The 12,354-nt window shown below is 30.9% G+C and overlaps 1 protein-coding gene and 1 long non-coding RNA gene across 2 annotated transcripts in view; one reads left to right on the top strand and one right to left on the bottom strand.

Moving 5' to 3' along the window:
* The window catches only part of LOC139502511 (uncharacterized), a 113,697-nt gene that overhangs the window by 68,802 nt on the left and 32,541 nt on the right, over positions 1–12,354 (bottom strand). The gene's annotated exons all lie outside the window — the stretch shown is intronic.
* LOC139502512 (uncharacterized) lies at positions 8,864–10,888 on the top strand. Its single transcript, XR_011658866.1, has 3 exons — positions 8,864–8,974; positions 10,175–10,244; positions 10,823–10,888. It is a non-coding gene; the product is annotated as an uncharacterized lncRNA (long non-coding RNA).

Below are 12,354 nucleotides of genomic sequence, written 5' to 3'. Positions count from 1 at the left end.
ATACAAAACTTCAATGCAAAAATGTTGTCAAACAATAATGATTTCATTATCAGCCTTATCAGCCGGGTCAAAAACAAATCCTTGGCGAGATCTATGGAACGTTGGAACTGTCTTATAGTGTAAATATTTAATGTGTTCTGTCACTTTGTCTTTACGTCCTGTGGTTTCTTCTTTATATTATGTGCAAATGTCTGTATTTCTTGACACGGCATCTCTGTGTTGTGTCAAATTAGTTATTTGTTTGGTCAAACAGTAGTATAATATGTCATTGGTAAAGTTTGTTGTGTACAATATGCATTACATCATGCTTTTACTACTACTAGTATATATTCTGTGAATACTTCGAAACTTAATGATCAACCACCTTTACATTCTCTCATATTTTATCTGTGTTCTGACTATTCTTCTTTTACATAAGTCAGTTAAAAATTGCGTCCTGTCTCAAGTGTTATTGTTATGCCAAATGTTCTAAAGGTTTTGTTTTGATACACCTTTATTCTATGTAAACCTCATTATACTATAGTCTTTTGGCGTTATGTTGTGTTAATACATATGTATCTCTAGTGAAAAACACAACACATCATGGTATAGTTCCTATGCATTTTGCCGAACAATTGATACTCTCTGTGTGCATACATTAAGTCATGTGCAAATGCCATTTATATTATGTGCAAACGACTTATATGTTTTGTACAATTGTCGTTTACCATATGTGCAAACATCGTTCCCCTTATGTGCAAACATCGTTTACCCTGTGCGCAAACATCGTTTACCCTGTGTGCAATCATAGTTTACCTTATGTCCAAAACCTATTGCGTTATGTGTAAATACCTATTAAAAAAGAGGGACGAAAGATACCAAAGGGACAGTCAAACTCATAAATCTAAAACAAACTGACAACGCCATGGCTAAAAATAAAAAAGACAAACAGAAAAACAATAGTACACACGACACAACATAGAAAACTAAAGAATAAACAACACGAACCCCACCAAAAACTAGGGGTGATCTCAGGTGCTCCGGAAGGGTAAGCAGATCCTGCTCCACATGTGGCACCCGTCGTGTTGCTTAAGTGATTACAAATCCGGTATTAAGTTATGTATAACAACTACATCATTATGTGCAAACGCTATTAAGTGATGTGCAGATACCGCTTACACTATGTGCAAACACCATGTAAGTTATGTGGAAATGCCTATTACATTATGTCCAAACATCTATTACGTTATGTGCAAACACCTATTACGTTATGTGCAAACACCTATTACGTTCTGGTAAACGCTTTTTTGACACAGATTAAAACAAAACGCATCAGTGATATACACTTTGAAAATACAAAAAATTATAAATTTTGGCTTTCTAAAAAGCTCTGAACTACTTCATTTTATTCTTTTTCAAGGTAATATTCATTGGATGCTGAATGTGAAAAGAAGGTTATATATGTGCATCGGGATGTTGATTTAGTATTGGAAATGTAGTATTTTTATCTATTGATTGATATAAAAATGTTATATACATATTTATTTTTAAATAGTGTGCGTTATACATCCATTCTTTTTATATTTTGTTCACTTTACTTGTTGAAAATTTAAATATTTACAAATATATAGACACGATTCTCGAGATGTGTCTCTCTGGATGTGTGCCTAGATTGACAAAAGTCATAAAATACATTTAATGCATTTTTGAAAACATTGTACAGGAACATTTTTTAGCAAACAAATCGTGCATATTGCAGATTAGCAATGCAAATAAACACTTATTAATGAATGATATTTCAATTTTCAATTTCAGTGTGTAATATATATGCATAATAAAACGACCATGAATTTATAACATTTGATCTGAAATATAATACACATAGTTAAATTTCCGGCATCTGATTGCTTAATATCCTCAGAAGAAAACAGTTTGTAATTATTTATCGTATTAAAGCCACTAGTTGTTGCTAAGTATCAGCCACATGATGAAGCAAACAAACAGAATTTATATGTGACAATTTATTATTTCAAAATGGCGTGTATATAGACTGAAACTAAAAGCTCTGTCCTGTTATTCGAAGCAAAAAAAACTACATGTAAAAAACAAAATGCAACCTCATTTCTTTACGTAAAATGTGAAGGGAAAATAAGTTGATTTAAAAAAGAAGACGTGGCATTATTGCCAATGAGACAAATCTCCACAAGAGACCAAAATGAAACAGAAATTAACAACTTTAGGTCACCGTGCGGCCTTCAACAATGAGCAAAGCCCATACCGCATAGTCAACAATGGAAGGCCCCGAAAAGATTATGTAAAACAATTCAAACGAGAGCACTAACGGCCTTATTCATGTAATGTTCTCTTTCATCTGCACCAAGCGGGTCATTTCATAGGTCGCCATATCTTGCATACATATTCATAACATATGGTTTTAGAACAACGACACAACATATGGTGTTGTGTCGTTGTTCTCCTCTTATATTTAATGCGTTTCCCTCGGTTTTAGTTTGTTACCCCGATTTTGTTTTTTGTCCATGGATTTATGAGTTTTGAACAGCGGTATACTACTGTTGCCTTTATTTAGAAGGCGCCGAATTACATTGATGAATTATAGACTTTTGACAAGGTTAACACATTATATATGCGTCTATTCAGATGTTATTGACCGAGGACGAAGATATTTTCCCGCCACCTCTTATCTTGTATTTGTTTTTTCGAATCAGCAGGGAGTTGCGGCAAAACTGGGCCCAGAGCCCTCTCTTAATCAAACTGCTTATAGAACCAACAAACGCAGCTCCATCATTTTCAAAATTATGGTTCCGCCACTGGTCATTGAATAAGAAATCGAAAAGAGAAAAAAAAAATAGGTCCGTGTGTTTGTTTATCTATTGATATCTTAATGAACAACTTCTCTATTCATTTTACATCGGATGACCGCGAGGGAATTAATGTGTATTGCTGTCGCTTAAAATTTCCATTACGTAACCTTCGTTTTGAGATTGTAACCGATCTATAAACATGATAATAATAAATACGCGGACGTTATCCAGTGCAAAATTACATTCCTTATCACTTGTTCTTAATTCATTTCAAATGGATACTCCTAAAAATATATTGTTTTGAACAAAAATTAATAATATGAAAATGTCGTTAATCTCGTTAGAAACATAAATAAGTAAAAAATCTTTAATATTTATAAGAACGTTTGCAATCTCCCATGCTGAGTTATCTGTCTTTGCTCCCTCTCTCTGCGTGGGACATTGAATGTTTTGCTGGAAAATATGAATGCCCACTCAAATTCAATCTATCAGAAAAATCGAATTATTACAGCAGAGTGTCCACCATGCACTTGCACAGCACTATAATTAATATAGTGCAATAGAATGATATACAAATGGATAAAAATTATATATACCTGTAACTGTAATTTACAAATATTAAAATAATGTATAAAAAAACCCAGAGTTTACTGATTTCTATCACTTTTACGATGAGGTTGAATTTATCATCCACGCACAGAAAAAAATATATATCTGTACTTTAACGTCACTTTCAGGTAAAGAGATGTAATTTGGTTTTCTTAGACAAGTGCTTGTGACCGTCCACTAGAACGTGCGGTCATCCGATGTTCAGTACTTCAGTACTTTGATTAATATCTTCAACCTAAAGATGTTCTCAAAAATTGATAAAACATAACAAGGGTTTTACATTTTTTATAAATATCTTGTTATTTTTATTTTATCTTGATTCATTTTGAGAACTCAAACCGTATCAATGACATACTGCACATTTAAAGATTTTTGAAAATTGGTAGTTAGCTGGCAATTGTTTCATGGTGCTTTAAACGGATGAATAAGAGGGTTCTGAAATTCCAACAATACAAAACATGACTTTCTTAATTTATAATTGGTAGCAGGAAAATTACAGAAGAATTTAAGCCTTCCCTTTCGTGTTAAAGTCTTCACAGTTTTCTTTTCGTTATATAGGTGATTTTATTTTAAAAATTTTGACTAAATATGTTACGTCGATTTCAAGGCGAACAAGATTGCATCAATTCAAGATTGTTACCGCACTTTGAGAATAATTTGGATTAAATCATAAGAAATTCATGCCTCGCAACCTATTAATAAAAAAAAGCGTTTCGCTTTAACAGTAGCCGAGAAAAGGGGGACAGATATATCTAAAAATGGCAATATTTAACGGAAACTGTCAAAATATATTTTAGAATGATAACATTTAGATCCAAAAGAATATATTTGTATGAAATTTTATATTTTTTAACAGAAGATTTCCTAAATAATCATGTGGAGCAAATCCCTTTTATGACTATTTGGCTTAATTGTGTATTTAGCTATATTTATCGAACCATTCGCGTTCATAACTAAACGCATCGAAGCTTACCGTTTATACCGTATATCCCGCAATAATATTCATTGAATTTATGACCCTCCGTTCAGAAAATAGGTTGATGTTTCTAGTTTATACGACGATATTCGTTGAAATAATGAACAAAAAGATAACATATCAACAGGCCGTATGGTGACCTATAGTTGTTTTAATGTCTGTGTCATTTTGGTCTTTTGTGGATAGTTGTCTCATTGGCAATCATACCACATTTTCTTTTAAATATATTAACAAATGTGGAATAATGTATTGATTATAAATGTACTTTGTCGGTAAACGTGAAATTTATTTGTACGAGCTTTAGAAACAGGACGAAAAGTGAGGCTTACCGAATTTTCTCCTGTTTCGCAGCGACAACTAATACATTTTATATTTCTGACAATGTACATATTGTAATATTGTTTACAATTTGCACCTGGTATTTGAGCATAAGTTGTTTAAATCTTAGACAATGATTTTTACAATTATTGAAATGCGGACTCGAAGAAAACCCCAAAATGAAGATTACCCAGAGAGAAATATATTACCGATTGATCAACATGGAAACGGGTAGCAGGAAAATTTATTTGTACATGTACAAACAAAGCAAAAAAAAAATGTTTATCTGTTATTTGTATACAATAACTAGCTAATTGCAGGATAAAAGCGAATTACTTAACTGTAACCATTTTTTTTAAACTGGTGAAAAATTAAATGGGTAGAAAAATAAATAGATTAGAAGACTATGCGGTATGAGTGTTTTGTTAAAGGCCATACGAAGATCTATATATTGTTATTTGTTTCTTTGTCATTTGGTCTCTCGTGGAGAATTGTCTCATTGGCATTCATACCACATCTTTTTTTATAGATAGTCAGGTTTTTCCTGAAATTCAAAAGGAAAATTATGTTAAGATGACCATTTTGGCAACGAAATCATCTATTTATTCTTTTAGACAACAAAATAAACGATATGCATATCACTTATAAAAAAAAAAAATAGAAGAAAACATTTCAATTTACTATAATATTCATTTTTTTGTATCGTTCTTGATGACACGGTTCAAAAAGTTACTGGACTAAATACGGATAAATGAAAGTCATTATCTGGAGTTTCAAGTTGCGGGATTGAATTTCGAGTATGGCCAGTGAAGGTGAAACAAGGCTGTTAACCCTTTGTTTAAAAAAAATTATGTGTATGCGTCATTTTTGTAGATTACAGGATAATGCAGTTTTTAATATGAAAAAAAAAAAATCTTAAATATGTGTAGGATTCCTTAGCTGCTACATGAATCGTGGGAGACGTCATTACATTTGTAGCATTAATCTAGTACACGTTTCTCGCTAGATGAAAACCCTACTTGGAGGGTAATAACAAATCATCCTGGTCTCTTGTGAAGAGTTGTCACATTAGCATTCGTACCACATCTTCCTTTTTATATCGTATTGTTCCTTTCGGTTGCACCTCTTGAAAACTAAAGTCGTGTCTGTATATTCAATATAATTTTCAACAAGTAAAGTAAACAAATTTTCAAAGCATGGATGCATAACGCACACTCTTGCGTAGAGCAAAATAATTTCCAATAAAACTAGATACATTGTATGTATATAGCATTTTTACACCAATCAATATAGTTAATATAAAAATCCACAGTTTGTTAGAAAGGTTAAACTTTTAATTTCTTCGTTTTCAAAATGCATATCATTGATGCGTTTTGTTTTAATCTGTGTCAAAAAAGCGTTTACCAGAACTTAATAGGTGTTTGCACATAACGTAATAGGTGTTTGCACATAAAGTAATAGGTGTTTGCACATAACGTAATAGATGTTTGCACATAATCATGATAATGTAATAGGCATTTGCACATAACTTACATGGTGTTTGCACATAATGTAAGCGGTATTTGCACATAACGTAATAGTGTTTGCACATAATTATGTAGTTTTTATACATAACTTAATAGGTATTTGCACATAACGTAATAGGTGTTTGCACATAAGGTAAACGATGTTTGCACACAGGGTAAACGATGTTTGCACACAGGGTGAACGATGTTTGCACATAAGGTAAACGAGGTTTGCACAAAACGTATTAGTTGTTTGCACATAATGTAAAAGGCATTTGCACATGACGTAATGAATGCTCACAGAGAGTATCAATTGTTCGGCAAAACGCATATGAATTATACCATGATGTATTGGGTTTTTCACTGTAGATACATATGTATAAACAAAACATAATGCCAAAATACTATAATATCATGAGATTTACATAGAACAAAGGTGTATCAAAACAAAAGCTTTTGAACATTTGACATAACAATAACATTTGTGACAGGACGCAATTATTAACTGACTTACGTAAAAGAAGAATAGACACAGTATAGATAAAATATAAGAGAATGAAAAGGTGGTTGATCATTAAGTTTCAAACTATTCACAGAATATATAGTAGTTACAGCATAATGTAATGCGTATTTTACACAACAAAGTTTAGCAATGATATATCATACAATTGTTTGACAAAACAAATTACTTATTTTACATAACAAAGAGATGCCGTGTCAGGAAGTAAAGGCATCTGCACATAACATAAAAAAGAAATGACAGGACGTAAAGGCAAATCGACAGAACACATTAAATATTTACACTATAAGACAGTTCCGGCGTTCCATAGAGATCTGTTAGAGTATTGTGATACGAGAAAAAAAATTATTATGATTTTTGTTAAGAGTAAAATGTACTTTAAGATGTCGTATACCTACAATGTATATCAACTATAGTTTAAGAAATCTGTCCTCGCTCCTTTACAGTTCACTGTTTCTTTGGTTTCCTTTTCCATTATTGTAATTGATGTTTTTAGGTGGGTTTACAATCAAAATAAGAAAATGGAAAACTGATAAAAAAATACTCTTTTTTATTAAAACAGAGGTTTCAATTGCAGATTTGATTGAAACAGAAGTCACAATAGCAAATGTGATTGAAACAGAAGTCACAATAGCAGATTTGATTGAAACAGAGGACTCAATAGCAGTTTTGATTGAAATATAGGTCTCAATAGCAGAATTGATTGAAACAGAGGTCTCAATAGCAGATTTGATTGAAACAGAGGTCTCAATAGCAGATTTGATTGAAACAGAGGACTCAATAGCAGATTTTATTGAAACAGAGGTCTCATTAGAAGATTGGGGTTCAACATTTGAAGAAAAAATTGATGGTGGTGAAAGGAGCTTGTCAGAACGCTTGTTTCATATTAAAATAACTTAAAATTGTTGGTTATTTTTTTCTCTTAAATGACAAGTTTGAAACAGAAACAAGCATGCAATATTGGTATACAATTAGACAATACAACTACAGTAGGTTATATAAACGAATCGAGAGGAATGAAGAGTTTTAAGCCTTACATACAAAAATTGATATTTCTTTTTTATCACGGCTCAGTATATTCCTGGAACATAGCACATTAAGTCATCAATTTGGAGATGAGTTGCCATTTTGTGTAACGATTAGGCTAAGTCTTTGATTTAAAGAATATTTAAGAGCCATTATCTGTAAGGACCAAAATTAGTGTTCACACCTATGTCACAGATTTTTACCATTCTTTGTAAACATACTACATAACTAATATAATTAACAACTAACACTTTAGAAATTGATTTTGGGCTTTGTTACTATGGAAATGGCGGCCATTTTGATTTCGGGTTTTTTTTTCAATGAAAATTCTAAAAAAAATCCAAAAAATCAATGCTGATTTCCCCTTAATCCTGACAATAAATGATGCAGACAATTATCACATCTAAAAGCTGTTACCTTTGCCTTTCCAAAAATATATCACACATTTGGCTGACAATTGTGTACATGTGCTTATTTTCTATTGGAGAAGGGGGTGATTCTGACATCTAAATGAAAACCAAATTTCACCAAAATTCATTGAAGCTTTGACAAACTTTCCGAGATAGTTTATAGAAAAATTGCCAAAATCATGAAAATAAACCCCCCATTTAAAAAAAAAAATGTGTTTTTTGATTTAAGAAAAAAAATATGTGGATTGAAAACTGAAAAAAAAATCAACTATGTTTCTATGAATTATCTCCCCTTATGGTTCTTCTTCATTGAAAACATAAAGGAACAACAGGAAGTACAAGGGTTAATGCTCACAATAAAGTGCAGACGAAATGCAGACACTGATTAAACCATCATAATGTTGGTAAAAGTAAGATATATCAAGGTAGATACTATGGAGTGCAGTTTCTCTCCAAAGTTTGTGGATTGTGATGAACTCATTTAACCTCTTGCCAAACACTAAAACAGTGAAACACAGGCAGTACATTCCAAATATTTGCTATTTTGTCTGAGAATGGTCTAAAACCACCAGTAGCTCTAGATCTTCACATCAATATTGTATATTTTACCAGCCCTTTCAATTAAATGAAGAGGAAAAAACAATTCAACATATGCAGGTCGCATGTTATGCCAACAACAAGTGTTCATCCAGATATTGACCACATCAAGGATTCTGAACTCAAGTCGTTACCTTACAGAACTAGCCCTAAACTAGCAAGCAGTGGACCAAAGGAAAAGGATTTTATTCATCTTATTAACTAGACAGAATGTGAGTATTGGAAATAAAAATAACTTGACATGACCTCCCCCTGTTCCCCCTTTTATAGTTTGATTAGTTTATGTAATTTTTAAATTTTCATTATTATCATTCATCATTGATTATTTGTTAAACATTCTCATTACTAAAACAATGCAAACATGTCTTTTAAGGAAAAAAAGGAGCACTTTCTATGTATTAAATAAGTTTCAAAACAGATATTTAATTTACCTTCTTTCGTGATTGTAAGAATTGGGGTCCTTTAATTTGTTATGTATCATTTACTTTTTACACATTTTCTATATTTTTAAAACAAATACTTATTCTGTACAATTCTAAGAAAAATGATTTTATAATTAAAATTTAGATTTCTGTAATAATTTGATTTCTTTTTAATGTTTGTTCTTCATTCTGTGATTAATAATCTATATTGTATTATTACCTTAACATTTTGTGTTCCACAGTTACTCTTCTTACTTTTGCATCCCATTATTCTCTATTTTAATAATGTGTGCTTATCTATCTCCAATCATTATTTAATTCAATAATTAGTCTTTGTTTAGTAAACACTATTAAGCCCCTATAGTTTATGTCACCTGTAAAACAATCATTGATACTATTTTAAAAATTGACTATTAGCATTCCCCACTCAGGAGCCTGAATTTAAGGATGAGTGCATGGTTTAATCCATTATTTTTACAATTTATGAATTATTTGATATTTGTTTCAAAACAGTACTTTAGCTGTAAAATTGACAAGACTTTAAAACTTCTATTTACATAACACCATTGTTGTGAATATAAATATTTGATTTGCATTCAATATCCCCCTTCCCACCCCCTGACCCAAGCTAGATTAGATGTGTATTCAATATCCCTCCTCCCCCACCATGGGATTTGATAGGGTTTTTAAAACATCCTAAGTAAGGAGTATCTTTTAACAATGTTTTGAAGCTGTAAATAACCAGCTTCCCCAAAAAAGTTAAATTGAAAAAAAATATTCTAGAAAAAATTGTATAATGTTAGAAAATAGATGAGTACTCTGTTGAACATCTGTGTATGGTTAAGTACCATTCACTTAAACAAATATACATGTATAATTGGTATGCAATATTAATAAATCTTGAACAGCAATTCATGTATAGATTAACACAGAACTTGTTTCAATGTTTTACTGTAGTTTTATAAATAATTGCTATCATTTTTTTTCCAGCATGTTGTACTTTGTTTCTAAAGAAAATAAGAATAGATGTCAATGATGCAGTACTTGAAGGGGAAATGAGGTAATAATAATATATTGTTTAAAAGTAATCCTTGTATCTTCACAAAAGGTTCAGCATGTGTTTAGTAATAATATTATGATATATGTCATACCCAGGTTAGAGACTAATTGCTACATTCGCTGAGTCAGGAAGGCTAGAAATGGAATTATATTGGAGAGTCTTATCCTTTTCACAAATTGCACCTAATTTATTTAACAAATGATACTATAACTGTATGTTCTTTGTCTATGAAAATATACGCATTTTAACCAAAATTACAAAGCTTATTTGCTGTTTATATTGATGATTTTTATTTTTATTCTCCATTTAAATAAGCTGAATCAATTTAATTGTTGTATAAATAATTATTATTCTTACATAATCAAAAATATAAATTTACTTCCACTATAGAAAATATTTTGTTAAACTGCTAATGCCTTATATATTTAGTAAGATATAGTGATTGAATATGAAGGGAATTAATTGCTGTTTAAATTTATATCTGCTATTTAATTTTTATTACAAGCAAATATTTCAGCTTACTATAGATGCTGTTAGTATTAAGATCCTGTTAGTATTAATTAAAATTTATTTTAAAGGTTAAATCAACAAGAAGAAAAGGGAATCTGCCAACATATCAAGAAAAGATTGTAACAACAGAAGATGTATGTTATCAGGCCACATCAACCCACCTTTAGCAATTTTTGTATTCTTCCAAATATTTTGGCAAATAATTTATCCCTGTATTTCCCCAAAACAATCCATTTAAGAAAATTCTATTTATACTATGAACTTTAATAATTAACTTTGTATTTTATGCAATTGCTGAGCAATGCTATCTAACATCAAGACAGATTCAGATTCAATATTTTATTATAGTCTCACTACTTGAAATACATAAATATACAGTACATACAGAGTACATACACAATATAAGACAGCCAATATTCATATATAAAATACAAGTACCAACATCTAACATAAGAGATATTTTCCATTTAACAAAGTTCTATAACTCATCAGTTTAAAGGTAAAATTTGTCACAATCAGAAGTGCTGACATCCATTATTCCTAAGGTTGGGTAATCATTGTAATAAATCTTCCACTCTCAATTTTATTCATTTAAAGACATTTTATCAATGCAAACTGTTAATGAAAAGGTGTACAGAAAGCAAATGTTATATCATAAAGTGATTGAATAGAATTGAACCCCTAGAAACTATTACTTGCAAAAAAAAAATATTTTTTTGCTGTATAATTGCCAATGAAAAATATCTTTACTACAGATAAAAAAAAACGTAGAAGCAAACAGTATAGGTCAGCCATGATCACTCAGAGTCAATATTGTATGTGCCCATTACTGAGTTTTATTGTAGTTACAAATGTTCCTCTGGTTTTTTTTTTAACTTTTCAAAACCAGATTTATTTGACATATTCCTCAGAATTAAACAGGGGAAATAGCAATTTAACATGAAGTTATCAGGAACCTTTTTATTTTTCAGAGTGTCAGATGTTACACAGGCAAGAATTTAAGTGAATGAAACAGCATCTCTTCTAAAAGTAGCATGGAATTTTTATCACAGGTATTATTTAGACAGACAGATTGAGAAGTGTTTTGCCATGTAAATCAATATTTTGAAATTGTGTTTAAACATTTTACTCAACCCCCACAAACTAGCTATATATAGGATCGCCCTTCTTTTGGCAAAAGGGGGGGGGGGGAGTATTTATCTAATAAACAATCTTTTGTCCAGTTCCAGTCAAAATCATTTGGGAATCTATACTTAATACCGATTTTAATGGTTACAAGTGATTATAACATCAATTGGCCAATATTAGAGCCAATGTTTTCTTTTAATCAGAAATATCTATGCAATAGGGAGAAACATGACTCAGAAACAATACTTTTCTATTACTTTGTATGAATTGCTTATTTCTTGACCCAATACAATGCGATTTTATTCTTGAATTTTGGGGCTTTTTTAATGTGCTGAATCTAAACATGCATTAAGTTTTGGAATTTTTGGTCCCATTTTTAAATTGGTCCATTGAGGGTCCAAAATTAAACTTTGTTTGATTTTATCAAAAATTGAATTATTGGGGTTCTTTGATATGTCAAATCTATATGTTT

Source organism: Mytilus edulis, chromosome 14, assembly GCF_963676685.1.
Source record: "Mytilus edulis chromosome 14, xbMytEdul2.2, whole genome shotgun sequence".
Classification (NCBI taxonomy): Eukaryota; Metazoa; Mollusca; class Bivalvia; order Mytilida; family Mytilidae; genus Mytilus; species Mytilus edulis.
The sequence above is the reverse complement of the archived record's forward strand: the minus strand, read 5'-3'. Positions and strand labels throughout refer to the sequence as shown.